The sequence below is a fragment of the Papilio xuthus genome, unplaced genomic scaffold (assembly GCF_000836235.2).
Source record: "Papilio xuthus unplaced genomic scaffold, Pxut_1.1 DF826923.1, whole genome shotgun sequence".
Classification (NCBI taxonomy): Eukaryota; Metazoa; Arthropoda; class Insecta; order Lepidoptera; family Papilionidae; genus Papilio; species Papilio xuthus.
Genome location: NW_013531726.1, coordinates 3,010,361 through 3,038,034, shown reverse-complemented (window position 1 = coordinate 3,038,034; position 27,674 = coordinate 3,010,361). Strand labels below are relative to the sequence as shown.

General features: G+C 35.4%; 2 protein-coding genes across 6 annotated transcripts in view; one reads left to right on the top strand and one right to left on the bottom strand.

The window, feature by feature from the left end:
* Window positions 1-27,674, bottom strand: part of Atg16 (Autophagy-related 16) — a 127,988-nt gene that overhangs the window by 76,606 nt on the left and 23,708 nt on the right. The window lies entirely within an intron of this gene.
* The window catches only part of neo (ZP and PAN domain-containing protein neyo), a 37,782-nt gene continuing 10,282 nt past the window's right edge, over window positions 175-27,674 (top strand). Inside the window, 2 exon segments of one of the 2 annotated variants that reach the window (NM_001312746.1) lie at window positions 262-385; window positions 18,579-18,615. The gene's annotated coding sequence lies outside the window, so the exon portion shown is untranslated. 2 annotated transcript variants of the gene reach the window in all.

The window sequence follows — 27,674 nt, the reverse complement described above, 5'->3', positions numbered from 1 at the left end:
GGTCGGCGGGCGGTCGCCGATCGACGCTCGCCGTTCGATGTTCGGCCGCTAGCGTCCGGCGCAATCTCTCCCTTTCTCTCGAGCTTATCGCTCTCTCTCTCCGTCCTTCGGTGGCTCGTTCCTCTTCTTCTTGCAAGGTTAAGGTTACGTCAGACGTGTTATGTTATAACCGTTGGGGCGCACTCCGGCAAGTTCAGTGTCTCGTGGAGAGTGGCCGCGACACTAAGCTCGCCACAGCACAGCGCGCGCGACGTCGCCGGACTGTGCTCCCGCCAGTGATATACGAACAGTGAAAAGTTCATGAACTGGGTGTTGAATTTGTTTGAACTATATCCCGTGACGACATTCCCCGAATATTTCTACTAACCTGTGACCTGTTTTATAGGTACGTATTTACACTTGTAGCAAATGAAGATTTTTTTTAAATTACATACTTAAAAAAAAATTAAGGACTTCACAGAGCAAAATCTATTAGCTAGGGACCTGTTCCATACAAACTGGTCTATAAACATTTTACGGTAGCCACAGGAACCAGTGTTGTGGTCGCATCTTCCTTGGCATGAGATAATTAATCCCTATCCGTGGAAACCTGAGCTGAGCTATAATGTTTAATTAAGTAATAGGACCATTGAACTGATTTAAAACGCAAATACGCAAAAAATTGGAATTGTAAAATTTATAAATACAATTATTTAATGACAAATATTTATTATTTCATGATTTGAGGACGACTTTATATTTTTATATTGTAGCGTTCGTGGAAAAAGAACTATTGTTGACGAGATAGAAACTTCCCACGTAAATCGAGTCGAGATTGTTTTTATTATAATCTGTGTAATTAGCTTGATAAGAATCTGCGTTAGTTTTACAATGAGAACTTCTCAGACATTAGTCACACGAAGTATTTAAAATTGGTGTAGAAACATGCATAGGTTATAGAAGAACCGTTAGGGTGTCGATATACGAAGGTTTTTGCTTTTATTGCGGCACTTGTATGCGCAATAAAAGCAAAAACAGTGCGCAAATAGCAACAACATTCTGCACTATATTTAGACAGACTTCGCCTAATTTTATAACCCTCATAGTTTTGGTTCTCTCCAACATCATGAACCAACCATAAATGTAGATTTAAATATTTCCTACGCAATGGAATCATTATATTCATTTAAGTTTTATTGCCAAAAACAAGACAGTAAAAATTAAATTTAAGTGCGAAGGAATATTTTACTTCCGAGAATTTTAGTGTTCATACAATTTTACATCACATATCGTTAGATTTGAACAAAAGACATCAACGAGCGCTGGTAAAACATCGCGCATAAAACACACGTTGCGTGCTCATCAGACGAGAACACGAAAGCTCCATAGCGTCGGGTTATTTAAAAACGATTAAAAATTCTACTATTACCGACGATGACTCGTATGAAAAGCTCTACGCTTTTGCTGCTACAAAGGAAATGAAATTTTTTTGTAATTAATTTTTTTTAAGACCCTTAATTGAACACAAAACATTTTCGAATGCTTTTCCACGTGTAATGATAGAGCAAACTCTAACTAAATTGTATATTTTAATTTAATATAGAGAGAGAATTAAAATTCTTACAAATATCAATTGTGTGATATTATTACACAGTATTGATGACAATGCAAATAAAAATTCATATACATTTTTAAATGATTTACAATTTACAGTTTTCAATTTATTTACACACAAGAAAATATAAAAAAAACATAAAATGCACTATATCAAGCAATTAAGTTATTTATCTACAATTACATTGATCAAACTATAGGAACATCGAAGCAGTATTTCACGGAGGTACTTAGAGGCAATTACACACGCAACAATTGGTATGGTATTGGTAGCGGTAAACGATTGGTCACAGCCGGGAACGGTCTCGAGAGCACGATTGAGGTCGGAGGTCAGAATCGTACCAGCCTTTGGACAACGACTAGGCATTATCGCGCCGGCTGCACTACAACCTATGTTCACTACTGTCGGACCTAGATCTAACCTAAAATACGTAAACGTTGTTTGTGATCTCTTTAGAAAGTTCTAAGATAAATTAACATTTTACTTGTAAAAAAGTAATTTATTCATATATTTTCTTTAAACTTCTTTACATGGCTAAATTATTATAAATTACATTTTTTAAATTGATTAAAAAGCCGATAATAGCAAACAGTACAATCCAAATCTTTGTATCAATTTACATATGGGATTATAGTGGCCATTAATTAAAAGATTATATTTTTATGCGGTACACCAGACGCTTATATCCCGTTTTAACCGACAGGTGCAATTCATTCCTCTAACATGAACTAGGTGGTCCCTATTAGTCATCGTCCTGTTTAAAAATTAACAACTGGAAATCCTCACGTAATCCAAATTGTATATTCTGATATTACCATAATTAATTCTTAATAAAACCAAAAACCTATGTATTAACCTTTTTTACATAGAAGCCATATTACTTGTTAAAGTCGTGAAAAGACATCGGCTTATTTCCTTAATAAATAGGGCTTACTTAAAGAATTACCTTTCTCAGGCAATATGCATACAATTTTAATACTTGACCTATTTGTGGGTACAGAAAGATTATAATAAAGAAGGCCGCGTTAGAAATGACGCTTTCGTGACTGCACAAGATACATCGGCACGAAATTACTGGAAATGCACACACAAGGTTATTTCTCATTGGGATAAAAATGTATTAGAAATTATCTACGCAGTATATACAGCGATTGTATAATTGAACTGAGTTAAAAATTACATTTTATTCTAAAAAGATTTTCCTTATACATGACTCATTAGTAGCATTCCAAGAGTTCGCAGTAAATACTTGCAGTAAAGCACAATAAAAAAAACAACGTAGCGTGCAAGTGGCGTGCATCGATCTTGAAACAAGAGAAAAAGTTCAAATTATCAGAATTGTTTATCATAAAAAGTTTACGATGCATTCGATAAAATATTAAATGAAACATTTTATTATGCATTTTAAAATTCTTCAATTCACATTTAGAAAATTTACATATATGCACAATAGCGTTCGATTTTTTCTTAACACAAATATTTGTCAAAAGAAAAATCACCGAATCTTCGTTATACAAAGATAGGAAAATCAATTTCTTATTGCAATCTATGTAGAATTTTTGAACGTATGATTTAGAAGAAATTATGTCAAGTATTGAATAGACATCACTGTAAACTAGAATGTATTTTTTAAGTGTTACGCGGAACTCAAAATAGGCGGACGTATTTTTAAATTTCGAATACAATTTGATATCAGCAGGACGTATCTCATTGTTGGTGCTCCTATTTATAAAGTAATGTTCAAAGGTCAGGTACGGCGCGGTATGGTCGTGCAGGTCACAACGGATTCCATCAGGCGTGCTTTCCTTGAAGGATTTTAATTACGTCGCACCGAGGTAAACGGACGCGCTCCTATTATCGTAACATTTGGTCAAGCAATATGGAATCTGGTTGTTATTTATTGTAAATCAATTATTGATTGCCCATAGTATTCATCTTCCTTGTATTTTTTAATACATGTCTTAATGTGAACTTTCTAAAACGCCAAAACATATATAAATAAAAAAATAAAAATACAAATGATAATTGCGATATTTAAAATCGCAATCACAAAATTAAGCACCGTTATTTTTCAATAAAAATAAAATAAGAATATTTATGAATTTAAAACAAATGAATGGATCTACAATGTCGAGTTTATTTTTATTAGATAGCTGAATATATTCGCATGGGTTTATTGACACGACGATGACAACACTCAATAGCGTTGTTTGACTTGCTAAATAATGCAAATCAGCGAAAATTTCGCTTGAATGTGTAAAAAAACTTTCATAGTTGACCTGATTCGATTGGAACAACTGTTAATTTGAAACTCTTTCTGTTTACCACGTATGATAGTAATACAGCGATTCCGTAAATGGTAAATTATGCGTTGTATGAAGCTTTGTTCGGATCAGTTTTCGTAGAGCGTGGGTGAAATCGTTTTGTGAGTCATTAGGGGCATGGTGGGCATGCCCAAATATTGAGATGATGGCGTATAAGATATTTGGTGGCTCATCAAGGGTATTACGTCACGAATTTAAAAATAATTGCACGTTTCAAATTATTATAAAATTAGCATACAATAAACGGGTGTAATGATGCCAGTTATAACAATATGAAGAAAAATAAAAGTGTAAACACAAAAGTTTGTGGTCTGTGTTAAAATTAATTGTGTAGCTCATGAATTAAATATAAATTTATGACCATGCCTTTTGCCAACAAAAAATGTATGGGCGTATAAGTATTGTTCAATTATTACAATGACCTTGAGATAAAGCGACGTTGTCCGTCGCTATTAGAACTTTGTAAAAAGACGGCAAGCACAAGTATGTGGAATGTTGCGGTGAAATAAAGTACTTGATCAAATTGATTACGGGGCTCCACACGCGAATGGTCTAATAAAATAGCTAATGGAACGGTACCGGTGGCGTGTGTCGCATAACGGCGCCGATCCCGCGGCTCTCACGGCCGGTGTTATACAACCTGCGGCACGATGCAATTTTTATTAGTCGAGGATCGCGATCGCATTTTCGTAAACAAATTAAAAAAATATTTCAGATTGACAAGTGAAGTTTCAGTATTTCTGCTAAAGTATAAAAAATCAAAAGTAAATTTCAAAAGAAAATAATCTTGTGGATCATGTCTTTAGGGATATTACAATATTTGAAGGTTATATAGTAAGAACAACATTTTAAGTAAGTATGCTCCAGTGAGGATTATGTATAAGAAATGAAAAAAAAAACAGTTAATACAGGCGGATATTATGTAGTTAAGATATTATCTACGTATAGGACGTTACTTACACATGTTATTAGTGTTAAGTAGAAATATAACGTTACCACAATTACAAAGCAAAACGTTACCCATCAAAAGCGTAGTGGTTCTATAAATAAATAGATAGAGTCGGAGATTACACGTACCGAGTTCTTTATAGAATTAGATGGATCGACACCGCACACTAATCATGTTCCCGACATAGACCTGAAGTAATGGCCGACGGATGTATGGAGTCGAACGGATGACCGATCAAAACGTATAAGTGCCCTCGCCGTCCATTAGATTATAATGGACGACGTCGTGGTTACGTGTAAATTAACTAAGCAGGGATTTAACTCAAGAGCAATTTTTCACGCTACTGAGTTTATATCTTCAGAAACCTTGCTGTAATTAGGTATAGAGGGAGAAGTAAGAATCAAAGAATATATGGATGTGTTTTAATTTACATTCAATTAAGTAGTTAATTACGATGTTACCTTATTAGCTGTTTCTCATATGAATCGCGCGATGTGAAGAGTTGAATGATAAGTAAATTTATACCTAAGGCTAATCGTGAGAACTGTAATAAAAATGCGGTATACTCTCATACTTTGTAGACTTGCTGCAGGTGTATAAAAAACACTATTGTTTTGCGAAAAATGTTAAAGGTCAATAATTTAAAGCTTGATCGATCTATAATAATAGACATAAATTTGTAATTTATTTTATAAAACTATACTATACATTTTTTATCGCTGTCTATGCCTCTAAAATACGTTTGTAAATGTGAAATATCACCGTCTGCAATTAACATATAAAAAATGGAGTTCAATGAACCTGAGTATGTTTACTACTTCTATATTCATTTTTACGGTCATACAGGCGTGAGAGCTACTTTTTCAAAATCAATGTATCACTAAACAATGGTCCATTTCCTAGAAATCAAATTGGAAATTAGAAAAAAGTTTTTCGATCATCCTCAATTGATTTTTTGCAACGTTTTTCATTCACATAGTAATTATTACTTTGATTAGTTGGACAGGAAATGGCAGACAAAAAATAACAATATACAATGGATCTCAGGACCGTGTTTGAAAGATGCCATTTTTAACATAAACTATTTTTTTTCTTAATAGTCAATGTATTTACGAAAAACGGAAACAAATAAAAAAATTCTAGTTTGCGTCTAAAAGCTTAATTTAAACTACGTTACGAAAAATTATCTAATAAAAACGTTATCTAAAACAACAATAAAAGCAACGGTTTCTTTAAGTTTCGAATTACACTGTGGTAACTCTAGCGCAACGGTTGGCAAAAGTTACGTTCGTTATAACTTTTTTCTTATGACCGTATTTGGATAAAGAGTAAAGCTTTTTAGCAACATTTTTCAAATTACGGTAGCTATTTAACAAATTAAATAACCATTGAACTCGATGCAATGTTTAGAGGATTGCGACATTCATGGAAGTAGCTGCGCCTCGGCAGCATAGCGACGTGTCACGTCCCGTCCGCGGAATTCGGTTGCGGCGAGCACGCGCGTGACCGCAGCCCGAAACGCACGATCCGCGAATTAGTCAGAAGCTTCTTATGTTCTCGTCAGATGGCTTGCGGTGAAACTTGCTGCCACTACCGACGCACTTCAATTATAGAAAATCAGTATGTGACCCAAATATATTGCAGCTTGCCTTGATGCGGTGTCGACGCGGAATGCCATTTGCAGCGCCCGCTACTCATACCGCAATGGATATCTTTTTACGTACATATATGTAAACACCGTCAACAGGTGGTTTACATCTAATTATGACCGATAGCCTTTGTAAAAAATTACTCATTTAAAATTACAATTTGCCTTTAATTAATATCTTTTGCTTATCTTTTTCATTGTTGCACAGTACCAGTAGAAGTAAATAAAATATTTCATTATCTAAATAGAAGCGATTGCTAAAACAATTTACGTAGGAATATTCTATTAAAAGAGGTTTAACTTTCAATTAAAGGCCAATTAAAAACAGGCTATTTAAGGTAAACTTAATGAAGTATCCATACATTGCGGAAAAAAGTACAAGGCAAAATTCCCGGAGTCGGGTCGTGACGATTGAGGGAGCTAGTGTGTTGGGAGCGACTGCGATTGCGGTAACGAGTGGCCGAGTGGGCGCTGTACACAGATCCAATGCAAATTGAGTAGCGATTTGCGCTTGTATAAATCAGCTCGCCACCACCGTACACCACATTTCGTCAATTAACATTTATATAGCAAACGATAAATCGAAGAGTTGTATCCTTTGTATTGATTTATGCACGACCGGTCTGATATAGGGCGCCGATAGCTCCCACATATTGACAAGACAATTTATTTAGTATCTCAAAACATGGATGAAGTTTTCAAGAATGAATAACTCTGGGCATGACGTATCCGCCCTCGAGATGTAGCTTGTATCAACTAGAAAGTGAATTATAAGCCTAGAATAATTTGTTCGAGGCGACTAAGTGGCCGCGCGGGTTAAATTACAGGGAAGGATCAGGAGAGAGCGAATTGCTTTTGAAAAGATGATCCTTACTTACAAATATTTCTTTAGCAGCAATATACAATAGGATTACAAAGGGTAATCGTAGAAATATTAAAAAAAAAGTGTAAAATCATTATCAATTACCAAAGATTAAAAGTAAAAGCACTGGATTTATTTTTAGTAATAACATTTTACGAAATTCTATTTTTTAGTTTCATTCTAAATTGTATATGTAGTTAAAATGTGAATTTTATCCTTGAATAAGTAAACGAGTCTGTTATTAACACACGCGATTTATTTTGACTTGTTAGTTTTTGTGGTCGTATAAACGGGCAATGATCAATGTCGATAAAGCAGATAAGTAGTAGGAAAAGACCGCTTTAGTTAGCTGAAGCATTTCGAGATGTGAACGTTGCGAGAATTTAATAATTAATGAATCGTTCCTGTGTCGTTTAGTTATTGCCTGACAACGCGCTGACTTCTCATTGCTAATGAGAGGGCTTTGTCGGCAATACATTAGAGCGTGTTTGAACTGCAATCGCCGGTATACCTTGTGCAATGGAATAACTTAAATTTTACCTTATTGAGAAAGTAACGATTGGTTTAATTTTTGAAATTGCTAATTGACTTTGTTGAAGGCGATTTTAAGATACGAATTAAGACCTTAACGATGTTATTTTTATAGGCATTTACTACCCATTGATACATTCTTAGATCCTTAGAGAATGAATTACCCAGTAAAAAAAGGATTTAATTAAATAAGACTTATGTCGAATTTAGGTATAACTCACCACGCAAAGCCTAAGCCTATATTAAAAACCTACGCTGATTAATTGCAAGAATAACTGAACGTCACTAATAATTGTTATTCTGCTTGCACATTTTGTGGCGATAACAAACGGTTATTGTTAGATAGTATCGTTGTTTTACGTCGTAGATTAAGCCTGTTTTCTGAGCTTTAAAACAAGTTGGCATCCATTATCGATGGTATGTTTTAGCGGAGATTGTGTTAATAGATGTGGAAAGTGCGTCGGTAGTTGCCGGGTCGGGGCACGGTGGCTGAGCTATCTAATCGGGCGTCACCCCACCGCTGGGCAACGATCATGATAACAGCAACACCGCGCCCACACGCCAATTATGTGGGAAGAGGTTACGATCCCCGGCGCGATACCGACGCCAGAGCAAACCGAGCTGCCGATCGCGAACTAATCACTAATCTATTACCGCTAAAATTAACACCTCTCGATTAATTAGCTGAATAAGGATAAACGAGGCATTTAATTCTAGATAATTTAATCACATTAACCTGAAGCCGATAATGATATGTAATCAAACCATCCAGCTGTTGACTTAAAGAAAAATGACGTCATTAAAATTGTATGTTTCAAATGCCTGCAGTGGTAAGTATTCCTTCAAAGGACATCACCATAATCATCTTAAACTAACACATGCCGAAGGATATATTAAAACATGTCCTGCCAATCCTTGCATATGTAAATAGAGTGGATGACAGGCGACGTAATTACAATAAGTACGGTTGGTGAACAGGAACCTTCCACGCCCCGTCATTTTATATGATCATATCCTTGCAATTATGCAACACCTTCGGGGAACGTGGATTATAAAAGGATAGAAAAGTAGAGTTGCCTCAGTTATAATCAGTGCACGAAAACAAAAAAAACTATATACGCGTACGCCATTACGTAAATTTGAATAATGCCTTGATGCAATTTTAATGTGAAACAGAAATGAAAATGATGCATGTTTTTATACATTTTCATTGTTACGAAATAACGTATATTTTTCAAACGAGTTTATAAAGAGAAGACAAGTTTACAATAACAATTTACAAAGAGTAAATCTATTAGAAAATCTTTTGTTAGATTCTAGGTTTAGTAATAACATTATAGTATTTCTCAATATTTAAAAATCAAATTTAAAACAACAAACAATATATCCAACATTTCTTTTGATTAATGATATGACAAAGAAATTATTACGGTTCAAGAACCTGCCATCAAAACATCATTACTACTCAAGCAACCATGTTTAAAAATACATAAATCTGCCTGAATATTACGTAGCACGAAAGAAAAGAACAATTTCTAAATATTGTCTTTTATAAATGAGAAGACAAGTTTTTTTATAACTCTAAAGTCAGGTTAGTGCGTGTTTCTTTTAGAGCTTTATAGAAATCTGCTACAGTGTCTGCGTAGCTAAAATAAAATAAACAAAAGTAAGTCGGCTTGCCACAAACTCTATTAGATTTCCAACTTATTTTTTGCAGATGTTGTCGTCGCCTAACTCGATCTCGATGCGAACGTGAGAAAATGGTTAATCTTATTTTATAGTACAGTTTGTCAGGAGGGAGATTACAAAGCGTCTTCTCAATACACAATTTCAATAAATATTCTGTTTATATTTTCAAAATATAATGAAAAAGTAAAATGTTCGTCTTTATACTTGTCTGTTTATTTTACTACAGTTCTAGTACCGCTTTCTTCCTGCAATAATGAGTTGCATTCTTTTAATTCGCGCGATTTAGAAAGGAAGAGTGCAGATGTCACAGTATGGAGTCGCATGAGAGAAAGCAATATCACATCGTGAAAGGAGTTTTAAGATAAACTTCAATCTTTAAGTTACTTAACCACATTGTTGAGTATGAGGTAGAAGGCTCCATGAACTACGTAAGGAAGGGCACTTTCTTCCTGCACATTTCGAACTTTTTCAATGCAAGGCTAGTTTTCTTGTACAGACTATCACATGTTATAAACACGTATAAGGTCTGGAGTAATTTTGTTCTTACCATCCGTTTCTGCTTTAAGCGTTTGAGAGGATTTCTTGTTTGCGATTATGGTCTCTCTTTATTTCGTGAGGTAGTTCGTTACCTACGATATCGATTGTTAACGGTTCTCAGCGAGCATGAGCATTTGCATGGTGTGTTCATTATAGCGGTTTCGCGGGAGAAGTTATTAAAATACGTTTAAGATGGTTGTGCATTCGGCGGTACTGATAAAGGGTAGACAGTGCAGAGTCGTGAGTTGGCTCCGAGCATTATTGCTGTCGGCATGAGATCGAAAATCTCGGGCTAGCCGGGGCATCAGAGAAGATTGGATTGAGGTGTTTGCGAGCCTCTGCGGCTGACTAACACTGTCTCATTAGCACCGCATTGTATTTGCACAGCCGATAATTGACAGCGACGCTGCAAACTAACTACCTAATTGGTCACACCAAATGTTGCCTTACTTAAAAAGTATAAATTTATTTTAAGGATATATAAATACTTTTACATTTTAATAACATTTTGGGCGCAATAGAGACATTGTTATAGAAGAATGGTAGTGAAATCGCGTGACGAAACGCTCTGCTGTAAATATTATAATTCCGCTTACAACGTTAAACCACTTATTCGGCTTGTGGCGACCGTTATCCGGCGCACGCACGCCGCCTGCATCAATGGCATATTTTTCCCCAGCGACTCTCCACGCACATCTACCATTCAAGGTTAACCCGGTCAGTGAGGCTCTTTGTTTACATGAATAGGTGACATGTCTGGGAGCACATTATTTGAAATAGTGAAGGGTCATTTCACAGGCCGTTTGAAGATAGCTATAATTTAAATGATTGTAATCTGTAATATGTGTATGTTAAAATATGATGCAAATAATTTTACAACTATTGTATTTGCAACGGTCATAATTAAGGTTATTTTTTTAAAATGCACTTTCGTTACTTATGAATATTCAACTAGAGTTTGCTTGCGATGATAAAAGCCGCCTGCAAATAAGTCATTAGAGGGCGTGGATGTACACATCATCAACTCCCTTTGACTGAGAATGCCGATACCGTCAATGCGCGCTCAACACGTATTACTTCCTCAATGGCCTATGGGCATTTGTAGAATGATATAAAGTTGAATAACCTCTTTCCTAAACAAAGTGAATAGAATAAAAAGTAAAATTATAGCTCTCATAACTGTTTTTATACAACAAGTAAACGTATTTTCGATCCTTAAGATTTACCGCTTTACAGTAGCGTTAGTTAATAGAGGTCACAGTTATTCTGACACGATTCAAAACATTTAATACGCTTATATTAAGGCTTTAAAGGAGTTTAACAAACGGGTCGTTAATGATATTAAAATCGAGTTTTACAAATGGATCAAACTACACCCATAAATGTATTGCTTAATAATAAAGTAAACCTGTAATTTGGGGCAATGTGAACGGGATGCGCGCTCATTAAAGTGGAAAGTATACCGTAGTCCGCATCCGTGAATGCACCAGCTCATGCGGGGTTGATAAACCTGTACCGACCCGGCTGACCATACACCATCGTTTTTTTCTACAACAGGTTTAACAGCAAGCTACGTTTTTATTAAACACGCTGATTTAAACGTACTGCATGTCTGCCTGAACGTACGAGTAGTATATCTGCAAGTATGTGTAAATAAGCTTTTCGTTACACTTCGTGACACATAAAAAGGGCGCACTTGTCTATGAATCCACAAAATAATACAAAATATTTATAAAATACCACCTATTATTTTTCCATGAGTTATTTGAGCAGTTAATTGTTGCAACATAAAACTGCAAGAGCTCCGAGGTATAGTAATGATTTAAAAAAGAAAAAATGTACTGCATTTGGTGCACGAGATCAGAATATATAGTGGTAAAAAACGATGGTCGATAAATCAGAGTGAGCTAGCTGGAAATAGAGCTAGCGGGTCTGTGAGTGTGATAAGTGATATGTGCTCGCGTGCCGGTCGGGATCGCGCCCAATACGAGCGGCCGTCATGCCATTCGTACATTTTAACGAGAGAGCGATTCCCCCCGCCGATAGCGACGGCCTAATGAAAACCTCTTTGAATAATGCATTAATACTGGCGTTAAATCGTGAGCACCCACAATCGACATTACCAGGTCTCGAATGCTCGATGCAAATTTCAATTCACTCCCGACTCTGATAACGTACCGGATACATTTAGAGAAATGCCAAACGAACGGTAGCTTGAATGTTAAATGTGAGCTATCGCTTAATCGTCGATTTCTATTCTTGAGAAATGATGATCATATTTTACGCCTTTAGCCTGCAGATAATTTCCGTTGGAGTCGTGCACCTGGACCGTTCACGGGTTTACATAGATTATATGAATGAGTTGTATTTCTAGATAACTTCCGCGATACGGAAATCGCGGTCGTCGTTGACATAGGAGGGTCTGGTCATAGGGCGGTGGCAGGCGCGGGTGATGGGTGTCGGGAGATCTGGCTACGCGGTGTTTCGTGCTGCGCCTCACGCCGCGACCCGTGCTCACCTTCTCTATTGAAATGTCAGTGTTCGACCGGTGACGAGACAATCGTAAAATACAATGTTAAGGTCACATCATGACTTCAATAAACAATTCTCAACATCGGAAACGTGATGTTGTGGATGCAGTGCCGGGCGGAACTTGCGGAAAGTGTGCCAGCCGTGTCCTAACTCAGCGTAAATACGTATTCCTTAACATAAATTAAACACTATCTTTACATTTGATTTACATTAGTTAAATAAATTTCTTTATGTGTCTGCTGTTCGAAGGACAATATTTTCCAATTGATAAAGAAACTTCAACGACCGTGGTCAACTAATCGTCTGGAATGATAATTAATTATTACTAGACATTAAAGCACACCGATGTCGCGTGCAAGGGTGGTTAGAAACGAGTAGTAGTTACTCAGAAGTCGATGTGACACTTACCGTTCCCGCGTAACACATACCTAATAGCGGACGAACTATTGGGGTCGTTATGGCGTCTAAGTTGACATGCATAACTTATCGATGTATGAACAATATTTAATATATGAAACAAATATAATCAAATAATTTAAACGTAGATAAAAGCAAATTATGAAATAAATCAATAAAGTTTTAAAGTATCATATAACCATTGAAATAAAAAATACAATGTAAAAGTTTACAATTACACTAAAGAATTTTTACAATAGCGGTCTTTATGTTAACAGGACACTAATCGAGTCTTCGATAGCCAGCAATGCGGCCGTTTTACTTTCTTATTGTAGCCTCAAGAATCTAGTTAAGAGAAAGTAGATTTGCAATCAGCGAGACCCTTTAAATATGTAGTTTTAAGTGATATCAGGTATCGATTTTCAATAATAATAAAGGAACATAATTAAATTATTGTAGCGGTCATCTAATCAAAACTCTATGTATTGTACGCACTAAAGTGAAATATCTGAGTGTTCAATTGGGTTGTAAGTATTATGCGTTTCCATTGCTTGCAATGTGTAGAAAATGAGCATTTACTCATAAATATTTATATCGTACACAAAGCCTTCTTTGTACACTTGCACATTCACTCGGAATTATAATGGCTGTCACAGTAGGATCCCGAACAAGAGCCGAAACGGCTCGCATTATGGAAGATAAAAGATTCTCGCCATGGTTTTACTTAGCAACCGCTGCGGCAAATATTTCTAATATAGACGACACAGAAAACAGTTTCGTCTGTGGAATAACAAATAGGGAAACAAATTGGCTTGATATACTATTTAAACCTTTACTTTCATATGATGGTGTTGTGTTTGCGTCTACATTATTTGTATAAATTGTTTCCATAAGTTTAAATACGAAGGCAATTGTATCACAAATAATGTATTACGTTTTCACATCAGTAGTAAACAGTATTAAAATATGGCTGGATTTCACAGATAAGCCTATCAATTCACGACGTGATCGATTCGATACCGATGACGAAGCCGTACTCTGTGACTTAAGTCGTTACAATTTGTAGTAGGCGTTGGATTAGTTTTTGCTTATTGCGGTTTGGGCGAGGAGAATGCGGTTCCTGGAAGAAATTACGACAAGTTCAATGACGACGGCCAATGTCGTTGTTTACGGCGCCGTATTTCCCGTTGCGTCGCTGCCTCGTCGAGTCATAAGTCGTACGGTAGCGATACAGTTAAGCTCGATGATGGCAGGTTACTATGTCCGACTGCGTGGCTGACATTTTTCAATTAGAACCCCGTAACCTTGTTCACATAGGTGACCGTTTACTTCCCAGCCCCAGTACTAACGACCACTGTTACACATGTTTTCTCAAGGTTTGCATCATAAGCAATTGTTTCTTCTCTGACCTTGTTTCTTATAAACCAAACGTTATATCATTAAATGCGTAAACATATCAGTACTGAAATCTGACATAAAATAGTATGTAAATTAGACACGGCATTCTGAACAAAATTACTAGACGTTACAACTATGATTGCTTTGTACAAATCCTCAGATTTTTGTACTCTTAACTTTAAAAAGATCCTTAAAAGTTTCCATGGTATTAAAATTTTACAAAATTTTATTGTTTCCAATAAAATTCAATTATTAACAGCGGTTTAAAATCGATTAGTTGTTACAAATTTAAATGATATTCAAATTCTCACCTAGGCGAGACTAATTCCTGCTCTCAGAGCTGTGAAATCTCTCAATAACAATCAAATTAACAAAACGGCGTGGACAAAACTCCGATCACGTACTTAGCAAATGTAGTTCTAACAGAGCGTATAACCGTCTTACTACACAGGTTCAACGGCCAAACTTTACAAAAATTTTAATCGAATTATACTCATCACGAAATAAATAACCTAGCTACCGCTTCAATGACATTTTTTTACGTATAGTTCATTCACCCTAAATGAGGGACGGCGCCGTCGTCGTTTAGTACAACGAAACTAATAAATCAAGAATCAGTTAGATAAGAAAGCCGTCCTTTGCTGGTGCATGTTTTGACTTGATTCTTTAACATGGTTTATTTATATTTCAAAACATGTTTTGCATAAGTATTTGAAGGGTTTATTTAGTATGAATGGACAGGCTTTTAAGTTATTGACAAGTTTACAGAGACGGTCTGTTGGAATTGCAGAGAGGACTTCGAATGGTCAGGTCAGGCGTCACTGAAACGACAGGAATGCGTTGCAGTAACATTGTTAGGACATATTATATTACATAAAACTATGAATAATTAGTTACACGATATTATTCGGATGCTAGATATCTTATATAGTTATTTTCAATTTAAGTCTTAATAAAGAAATTCTAAATCATCTGAGGCGACCAGATTGCTTAACATAATTTAAATAGAATAATCAGGAGAGTATGTATGTACAATCTGTGTAACTCTTAAATATTAAAACTCAAACTTTCCCAGTACGTCGTTGTCAAGAATCGTTTTTCTTCCTGTTAAAGTAAAATACAAACACTTGAATTCCACGTGTATAAAAGATCGAAAACCCTTACAGCGGTATGTTTATATAAGTTAGAGGCTTCCGAGAGCAAACATTTGCGGGTTATCGACCGGACTTCAATAGTTCGAAAGCTCGTGAAGGACACGGTAAAAGCAACATTATAGCTGTTAAGTAAATATTACAAGAGCCGACGCCCCGGCAACAGACATTAAATACGAGTGCATCTGCTATATTCTGGCTGCACTTGATTAAATTCCGATAAAACGCGCCAATTCGCGTGGAAGCACGCATGTACGCTTTTCAGCTGTCGTTATCTAATACAAATTTACAGCCTTAGATTACAGCGCTTTAAAACAGTGCAACATCGGCTGCAAGGGCGGCGAGGCGTTTCAGTAATAGCTTCTTTACGTAATGCCGATAAAAACATTTCCTCGTATTGCTCACGTGAGAATACTGCTTCGCGTTGTCGTGACATTGACAGATGGGGATCTTCGCTGATCTTCGTACGCTGCGTATTATAGATATGCGGTATATTTGATTTCATACCCTTGCAAAGTTCTTTAGACTTAACTTTTATGTGTAACATAAGGTATTGTTATGATTAACATTTTATGTTATTTTATTGCTTACTTGGAATTAAAACAAAAAAGCATACAGAATTGTTTCAATTAATAGTTTATTTATGCATTGCTTTTTTATATTTTCATGGAAAATGGTAAAGTTTAATAACTTCTATGAACTTATAGCCGCCAACATCAAAGTGGATATGTAATAAATTTTATAACTGCTATGTGCCGCTAACATATAGCCATATTGATGGGTTGTAGCCATAATTTATAACATGCATTCACTGCGTTATTTAAATTAATGTTAGACAATTTATTCATCAATGCAACGTATATAACTTTAATGGTAAACTATGAGGAAATAAAAGCTTATATGAAATATTTTAGATACCGGTAAGTAACCGATATTCATACGTATTCACATGCAGCGAAAACCAATTTTTCAGTTTTCAATTCACCCACGCACCTACATCAGTACTTTTTTGAACTAGCGAAACCTAGCCCTGAAACTTTTTGTTAATCTTTGTGGGTAAAAATATCTCTTAATCTATTTGTTGAGAACGAATTCCGTCGTTCCTACGTCGGTTTGTCTGAGTATTTTATAGACAGTCTTTTAACGTGATAAACTATGAAATTGCGATTACAAGCTAAATTTAAATGTTTGGTCAGGTGAGTTTCCGTGTAGACGAAACAACAGTTAGGGTTCATTGATCAAATATGCCCATTAGAACCAAGCCTAAGATCGCACAATATGATCTTATGTCTAGTAAATACATCAGACTACAGATAGCATCGGTTTCATATTTAAAGTGCTCAAATAAAAACTGACGCTTATTAATATTATTTTTTATAGTTATAATTAATGTTGGTACAAACATTAATCGTATATTTCGCGCAGGTGCTATAGAACGGTTGTTAATATCAGATAAAATGTCTAAACATTTTGATCACAAAATCGATCTTGTTTGATTGACATGATTTTTTGTGACCTTATTCCAAATTTTTTATTGATACCATAGACAGGACTGTTCGTCCGTTGTGGGTCACTTCACAAGAGATTCATAATAAATTAGCGAACTACTGTAGATGACCTGTTCTGATACAACTTACAACGTAATATATAACCGTAGACAAAATGTTTATAGGTACGCCCGTGTTTTCGTGCATATGAGTAATTAATCTAAGAATTTTATATCATGACTTATAATAAATTGAAGATACCATGCGTACATATCGTTGCAAGAGCATAAATCATCCTGCGCAATTGCATTTTTTCCTATGCTACGACTTTTTATTATTCCTTTCAGTATGGGCAAGCAGTCTTCCCATGTAAAGGATAAGGAGTAACAATTAAAAAAATATAGCGTATCTATGACTAGAAAAAAATGGAAGAAACGAGTCTATTACGCATATTAACATATTCTAAGAAATAATATATCGTAATAAAAAATTATTTCAACAATAGAATATAATGTTTTACCATGGGTATCTGAGACGAAAATATCCGTTTTAAACATATTGTTAACACTGTTTTTTTCAAAGATAATGAGGGATAAATGGTTCATACAGAGATTTAAGTCTCAGAAACAAGTGCCTAATCATACTTATAAAAGATAATCACGTTTTCACAGAAAGGATAATTTTGATCTAGATTCCTTGCATTTAGTTTTGGGACTTTCTAAAAACTTCTTAATTCAGTTGTCGTACGATGGGAGCGTAAATACAGTTAAATGTAAATGAAACGATGCTCTTCTTAGGACACCTCTTCTTTTGAATACAAAAATACGAGATTTAAATACAGTACCGTGGATGTGAAACGAGAAGCGATTATTCTAGGACCCAGCGTACAGAATAGGGTCGCCTTCGAGTGCAGATTTTAAAATTTAAATCGATTTCGTAGAATAATAAATAAGTGTTAAACAATAGGTTTTATGTTGTAGCTATGGAGTCTTACTTACATATGATATGTTCTTCGCTTTAGCCAGGCATTTTTTAAGTATAAGTATATGAAGGAAATACTGAATGGGATACAGAAACTGCATTGACCATTTAACTAAAATTAATTTAAATTAAATAACGTGCAATTAACCAATCAAACAGCTTAGTTCGATAATAAAGACCTTATACATAGAATTAAAATAAGGAAGAGGATAAAATTTAAATATGGAAACGAGCTAAACACGGGCAGCGGCAAGCCCTAACAGTCCCGCTTTATCTATGCAAACAGCAGAATACTCTATGAACGAGTTCCTAGAAATTCAAGAACGTGATACTTTTGCAATTATATCGACTACATAATGCCTTCAACTCGACGGAAATCTTGTAAGCCTGAACAAGAGGGAAATTTCTAAAGAACGCATTATGCTCTATAATTATTTTGGTAAGCTGTAATTGATACTGTCATGGTGTAAACTGAGTAATATTTTTTTCTTGTTCGCAGGACGGACGCTGGCGGGTAGCGGTTGCGTTGCTCAGAGGTCAGTAACCTCGAAAACCTTACTCTTTTACGATCGGAATTCGTGAATCTTCAGAAATAACTCGTCATTATTCCTTATTAGCCTTTAAGGAAACACTTAAACCGAATGTACGGAAAGTTACATGATCTCATTGATTTGAGAAGGTCCATAGTATAATATTGAAACGTTAGAATGTCCGAAGTTAAATTTATATTTGCATTGACATAAAAGTCAAAAAACAAATGTAAATCAATATTGTAGTCCACTAAACCAAATTTTCAGAGAAGTTTGGAAAATAAAACATAATTAGAAATAAAACAATTTCTTGTTAACGAAGCGTTAATAATAAATTCATATACAGTTGGTTTTTTAAGATAAAATAATACGATCATTAATAACACTGATGAACACATATTATGATTTTTTCATAACAAAAAATTCTATTTAACTTTATTAATTTAAAAGTCGAAATGTTAGGAACATAAAAAAAACATCAAATTTAATACTTTTTACGAGGATTAATCAGCAGGGCGCCGAATTCACCTCATGTAAGTTAATGGAAACGTCTGAAATTATTTATCCCTTTCTTTAAAATTGATATTAAATTTCACGTTAATGGTATGATTAACTTGTTTATAAAATAACTGATTTCGAATAAACAAATCTTTAAATAATAACATAACATATCTATGTATTTAATCCAAACATATTGTATGCAATAAACCTGTTGCCTGGTGCACATATCGTAAGGACCAAGGTGTCGAGACATGAATAATTCTAATGTCGTCAGAAAACATCGGGGATAAATTATGTCTATTTTACTTCTAGTAGTATTCTGTATAATTATATTATATTGAATTTGCATTGAATAAAATAATACATTATAAAAAAAATTAAAGTATAAGCAAGTTAACTAGTGTAAACTAATACTGGGATAATAGAAAATGGCAATATAACGCGGTAATACGATTTACAAGCAATGTCTGACCGCCAACAAAGCGTCTACAACCTGTCCTTATCGCGTAGACTTATGGGCTGCAATGATACGAGATCGCGGCGCGCTCATTGTTCTTATATCGATTCAATCATCCGACGGGCATATTGTTTCCTGATTGTATTGCAATAATCGGATGATTTCTATCTTAATAGACTTATGTTAATTCAGCGGACGCGGCATACAGTTTAAAGCGATCACACAGGAGGCATTATGCAGGAAATGTCCGAGCAGTGTACCCCCTTAGGCGTAGGGAATGCATAGGGAAGTAATCATTGTGCGTATTATAACAAGTAAAAGGCGGTCGCCATACATACCGGAGGCATTTAATTGACAATGCTCAAGATTCACAGCTCGATATTATTTATTATTTATTGCTCATTACCGCAACAATTGGATATATAAATCTGTTTCCTACGAATTTATCTTACTTCTATTACAAATGCGAATGTTTTGATGGATGATTGTTTGAAAGTATTTTCTAAACGGCTGAACAAACAAGCCGAAAGATGTAGACCATAGTCTGGAAGAACACATAGGCTACTAAGTTTATTTTTAATTCTGTGCGGATGGAGTCGCGGGGGACAGCTATTAATAAAATAAAAGTTAATATAAGTGTAAACAAAAGTAAAATTATAAATGAAAAGGTATAACAAATGAAAAGCAATAGATATTGTTATGCTATGAGATCTAAATATGAACAAGAACAAAACAAAAAATAACACGTAATGCCTTCCAGCAAATGTTACTAATAATTCTTGATCTATATTGTTCATTTAAAAGATGACCCTTAAGGTCGGTCGGACGCATATAACACTAATGACGCATCGTTACGAGGACCTGCGTATTCCTACAAGTAATTTTTGCGGCGAGAACCTGACGGCAACACTCTGGCGTAAGTAATCTGTTTGCTGATTGCCCTATATGTTCGTGAATTGTGGTCTCACCGGATATCTCGAATGACATTAGTGAGAGAGCACAAGCAATTACGCGTGAAATAGCTTTGGAGGGTAGACCACACACTGTCATGACAGTCGTTTCTAATATATATTTGTAAGATTAACCGCGGTTTATTTTATTTATGTTTTACTATAACAATGAAATACTTTAACGTTAGACAATTTTAAATGATTTGAAATATTCTGAATATAATGATTCTGAAATGTTTTTGTAATTTGATATTTTATTTTAATAGAATTAAGTGTGTATAAGTGTTTGTAAACACGTCACAGTAATGTGATGCTTTAATTTGTCGTTAACATGCACATTGCATGCGATTTACTAGTATGTAAAAGTGCCGCATCGTTCGTATCCGTTCACGTGTTTGTTTTACGTTCATTATTTAAAAAGTACTGTCGCCCTGACGCGCTATAGTGCATGTAAAGTCAGTCTGAGCTGTCACACGGTTGGAGGAACTGTGAGAACATAATTGGATATTCGCGGTTAGCTCTAGATCCGAAAGTGAGATACGGTGGGGCGACGGTATCACCTGTCCGTCTGTGTTATCATCGCGCGACATCTTTTTGCCGGGGTCGGTTTTTCTAGGCGCGCAGTGCGGTGGGCGGTAATGGCGTCCATCCCAACGGGATTCACGCGCCGGCATCGTTTCGCGTCTCATCGTGCGGCCGCAATATATCGCTCCACTTAAATTAGCTTAGCTTGTTCCGGAATAGTATAGATATACAACGTAAAAACGGTTGTGGCTATCGCACCTGACCAACTGGAAATTCCAGAATCGGTAGAGTTCTTGTCTTGAAACGTCCAAGATTTTTTCAAACAAGATCTATTCTAAGCTTATTATTCTTTTGTTATTATGATTAAACGATTGTTTCCATTTCATAACCGTAAAAAAATATTTTATTTAAATTACTTATTTTATTTTTTAAACTTGGTAAGACAGTATGGTTAAAATTGAAAAAATATAGTCATATAAAAATCCCACATCTTTTTAAGCAACTTCATGCAACGGTTATTTATTCTTAACGATCGTTAAATAAATCAGATTCAAGCGTCAAGATAATCATGACGAAACAATACTAATGAGTAAATGCAAATCTCACACGTGCAACGGAACCACTTCCGTAGTCTCGAACGCATACCAACAAATTTTTGAACCTAAAGAAACCGAGCAAACACCGTTACTTTTAAGACAGATGAGTGCGTTACACACTTCTATTATTACTTATTTAATAAATCGTTATCATTTAATAAACACTTAATTCAAATAACAATATTAAAAGTACTTGTTTATTATTTAATTTCATAACTTCTATCGCAAACTAAGATTGACTGACAGTACTAAGATAACTCATTATCACAAAACGTTTATGACAAGATACGAATATAAATGAAAAGCTTTTAGTTGATTACTTTCGCACCGACAAAATATAACATATTAACGGTTAATTGTATGAATTTCGACCTACATATCATGTACAAGTTTTCGATTCGAGAGTGTACATTTCGTTTAAGTCAGCTTTGAGGTTAATTAATTTTGTGCACGATATATCGAGGTGTAAATGTAATCAGGTCATGCGACAGTGAGTCGTCGAACGAAAGTGACCGTTCAATTGACCAAAAGTCGAGTATGTACGCGCATCGAACGCCTGTCGCTGCAAGGCGGAAGAGTAACCTTGCGGCACCGTTATAACATTAGTGTTTTTGCATGCCATCAGTGGGACAGGAGTGAGCCGGCGCTCCCGTGCACGGGGAAGCCAATCAATTACATATTAGCTTAATGTGATGAAGATTGTTCGTCAGTCTCGCTTATGCATTTGTATGGTGCGTGCAAACCGAGTGTGCGACTATAACTGCGAATCGAGGCAATCTTGCTTCGATTATTGTTTGTTTTTATCGTCGCAATGTAGGTGCCGCTATTCTATAGCCGTTATGGGATTTCATAACAATACCATTCCATATGTGACAAAGCAATAAAATGCACTTGAAAAATGTCAACCAATTATCGAAGTGATAAACTTTCGAGAAGATAAAAGTAAGGCATTTTTTCCTTCATAGAATTAATGAAAATTACTACTACTAATAAGGAGGTTATAATAATGTATGTTATGTTGTTATTTTTATTGTGATTTTTATTATATATGCATTCTTAAAATAAAAACATGTAATTTGTACAAATTCATATAAAAAGAATCGCTTGTCGGCAACGGAACAGTCTCATTACATTACAACATGAATAGCGCGCGCACGGCAACTTTTCATTAGAATAGGATACAAATGACAGTAGTAAGGAACGACCGGTAATAATTATCTCAGGTAGTCATAAATTACATTTAATTAGTAGTGCACAGGATATCATGAAGTGCACAGAGCCGGGAGGTAACAATGGCTTTCCGGGCGGGGGCAGACCGTCGTGTTGGCCCCCGGCCGAGCGCCGCCCGCCCTCTCTGAATCGCGTCTCAACAACAATAAAGATCCGCCTATGGAACACTTCTTGCTTTTATACTCACTGTAATTTAAACGGCTTTGTATTGTTTAAGGAATTGTTATTTCACATGTATGTTCTGGAATAAATCTTTGTATTCAATTGTAAGTTTTTCAATATAAAATCGTGAGTGCTTGGCTGAACTAAGACATGATGTAAAATAAATCTTACTAGTCCCATAATAATAGCAGTAGTAATAACAAGTAAATAGATATTACTGTTTATGTTTGCAAAGTAAGATAACACAAGCTAATATACATTTTATTGCAAACATTAGTATCATTGCTAATTAATTAATTCTAATTACGTACTCTATGACGACACACTTGTTTTGTTATGACAATAATTTTATCATTCGATATACAATATAAATAAGCTAATATTTAATAATAATATTCACTACTTTCACGTACCCGAGGATTATTTATACTTAGGTTCTTTAAGTCAGTAGTAAAGTTGGTTACTAGTTATGGTATGAGATATGACAAGGTTACTAGCACTTAAGACTGCAACTTGGTCGATAATGAGAAATGAGTTTCCAAGCCCGTTAGTGTACACCGGTCTCAGTACAGGGACGGAACTCATATGTAGCAATTTGCAATTACTGACACATTACGTTATTTAGTATTTTAAGATATGGGCCGAAAATATTGCATCAGTAAAAATTGATCGCCTGCGCTTTTCAATTACTCGCCGACACTTCAATTTGAAAGCAGCTAGCGTGACGGCAAAAAGGTATAAAGAAGTCGTAATAACAGTTACCCTAGTTTACGATTTATGAACTGTGAATAAATTTATAACCGGAAAAAATACATAAGAAATTAAACTGTTAATTCGTATGATGTATAAACCAACAAACAAAATAATTATACCTACATTTAACTGCCTTGAAACATGAGTGAGAGAATTTGTTTTTATATTATACGATGCAATAATAACGGGTGTACTGTTAGAATTCAATCTGCCTGTGTCTATCATCACCACCACTAGATTTAGATTATATTCTAATAAGTTCAGGACGTACTAACACCGCGAATTCGATTCTTATGAACCGGTAAAGCCGCAACGTAATTTGCTCCTGAAACTACGACGAGGAAGATTGAAGTGAACCTATAAATCGAATCTATCAGGTGTGAGTTCCTATCATTATCGCTGCCTTTGGCTTCCCTGCGGTTGATTTTCCCGTATGAGTGATAATAAATGTTCATGCAAATGAAAAGATTAGGTTAAAAGTAATTGAATCTGTACAGCATAAAAACAATTGAAAACATTGAATAAAATAAATTCATTTACATGCATTAAGCAATTATTGTTACTACATTAGCGGACAGGTAACACAATATACGAACACAAACACCTTCTCAATGGTTAGTCTTCACTCGTTTACGAATTTGAATAAGCGCAATGTAATGCATAATATTGGCGCAATAGATTACAATGCCCACGTCTCGTCATTCATGCGGCATTATCATTGATCACATTTCTAGTCGTAGCTAGTTTTATTTAATATCGATAGATTTAATATCGATAGATGTATTACCAGCTCGGTCCGACAAGATTCTATTTACGAGCGTGGGCTTTGAGAAGCTGCTGTAAGCAGATAGCGTTGATTCAATCCTACATTGCAAGACAAACAATCCGGTACGGCTCCGGCACGTCGCTTTGGGCATTTGTATGGAACTGTACCGCAATACTGTAATACAATGAAGTAAAACAGGGTTTAGATATTAATTTTATATACAAGGTTCTGCTTAAGAAGAAATAAAATTATTAAATATTAAATAGTATCATTTATCTTAATTCAATTTTCTGATATATAATTATTTAAGATGTATTTAAGATTTGAAATAAAATTTTCGTAATTGTAATTGATGGCACATGAAACGTAGAAAATATTTTCAAGTTATGTGAAAGCATTTAAACTATCTGACCTATCCGGGTGAGCCTTAATAAAAACATGATTTACGTTCTATTGTTTTGCTAAGTTTATGACTTAGGCAGCAAGTCTTACAAGCAGCTTTAGCTATTACATATCCAATCCCACAAATGTAAGTTTCCTACATTACGATTGCTTGGAAATATTTTAATGAATTTAGTACTGGCTATCAACTAAGGAATTCTTTAACAGATATCTTGAGAATATCGGAATGCTAATCTTTTTACTAATGTATCATTTGATCATCAAATTGTTATGCGTGTAATAAAAATTACTAAGATTTGATTAACCGTAAATTGCACTGTTAAACGCATTCCACAATAACGCGTATCAATGAATCTCAGTCAGAGATCGGACTGTCAAAATTAGAACGAACTGGAAAGGTAACCGTATCTTGAGAACAGGCGATTCGAACGTGACAATCGGGGACGCGTGTCATCACAAAAAGAGGAGTCTGGTGACGAATTCGGATTAGCCGCTTGAATTTAGGCAATTGGAGTGGTTAGTGCGGGGGCCGCCGCCGGGGGCCGCGAGCTCGGTCGGCGGCAGCTCGTGCGCAACCCGCCGCCGCCGCTACCGTTACTGCACCAATTCGTAGGACAGTTAGTTGCACGAGCCCACTGCAGACATTACTGGGATCACAACCTTCAATAATCTACACGAGTTACGTTAACGATTCACAATTACGTCGTGATATGAATTTAACAAGACCATAGCACGTCGTTAGCCCATCGTTAGCCGTCCTTTATGTGGTTAAGTAAAACAAGCGTCCCCTTTCTCAGTTGTAAGCAGTGCACTCTTCGTTGTCTCGTCATGATGGATGTGAAAATAAGCGAGTGACATTACCTAGATTGACGAGGTGCTATAAAGATCGTTGTCTAAAAGAGCTCGCTACCTTGTGAGTTTGAGCGAGGTAGTGCCAGGGGCGATGGTGGTCGTGACCGATGCGCGTGCGCTGCTGTTGTCATGCGCCTCTTGTTATTATCATGTTTAGCGCCTACCGCCTGTCACGATGCCCTTTGTCGACGGTTAATATTACAAGTTTTTAATAGAAATGCACTTTACGCAATTATAATTTGAATAAAAGTGATGTTAATGATACACATATACTATATTACACACATATATTTGCAGAAGTGGCAACATTGTTTACATGGCAAAATGATTTGGAATGTAGAGAAAATTTCAGTCATGTCAGACGGTCATCGGGTGCAGATAACGGTAATTGAAATAAACATTAATTATTAACGTGCAGCACTACGTATACTCGTAAATTTTCCATCTTTCATATCTGTTACCTGACAATTTAACAATTATAAACTATTGGAAGTCTTCTATAAAGCGACGCATAAACTTGTAGGTCAGGAAGGTTGCAAAGCTGAAGTTTATTAGCAACAATCAGCCGATAATTCCGTTATCTATTACCCACATATATCAACGCAACAGTGGACACGGGTAGGTGAAGTGAAGTGTATGGCAGCTTCGACCTCCGCGGACGCAATAATTGAGCATAGAAATCAAATTACAGATGATTGATGATGCCGTTATGGCACGCCGTAGCCGCAGAGACGCCGCCGAGCGGATCGTGTCATTTGCCTAATAGGAATTCGACAACATATAAGAAAAAAAAACAATGGGAAATAACTGACTTATTTTCATTGAGACAGAATAAAAACACGTGTTAACATTACATTAATTTACGTCAATCAACCAAATTATTTATTGTTTTGAATAATAGTAACTAATAGATAGACAGAGACAGTGTTTAACATCATGTTTACTGATGTGCTGTATAATAGAAATTAGCATCTAAGCGCCGTCAGCTCGCCGTGCGAATGTCGACGTTAACGCTAAACAAACTGGGATAAATAATTCATGTATGACAAAAGTAGAACAGAAACGTTCGAATCAATCTGTTCGGCGGCGGCCAGACAGGCAGCGACACTGTAATTTTACGAGGTATGCCATATAAAACGATTAGGGGCAATAAATGCCCGATCGACTCACGCGTCTGATGCTTTATGACGTCGTTGCTTTAGTAGTATGTTTATGCTTGAAAATGTTCTACGTAATTAGGTTGCTTTAGAGTTTAAAGCGATTTGTAAGTGACTTTTATTTATTTTTTTTATCAATAAGTCCAATACCAATATATTTGTTGTTCACGGTTATCTTATCATTGCTAATTCATATTAAAAGACAAAAAAGTATCTAATATTTTTCAAAATACTAGAAATAACGTACCGACTATGTGTTGATGTTTTTTTTATTTAGAGTCAAGAGTTAACGATAGTTATAAAAAGCGTATCTTAAGGTCTACTTCTACGGTTTTAATGATATGAAGGGTTTGTTATACATTTTTATGACACTTCTAGTCCCTTATAAATGTTAGTATATTGGGTAATTGTAACAATAAAGTACTATATATTGATAAATAATATACCTTTTACAAAGTTGCAATTGAGCGTTTATACTACGGGGCTATGAAGTTTTTATGACCGCATATCCATATAACTTTCAAACTGTTTGATACGGTTAAACCGAATTTATGAAAATGTATGGAAACATTTCATTTTAAAGCGGTTGTTTAGTTAAATTTTAATGTTCGATTTGACTTAGTTATACTTAGTATTTGCGAAATAATAAAAGTTCTAATTATTAGTATTGAATAAAATTTTAATTCACCATTTAACAACTTTGAAAGATGTTGT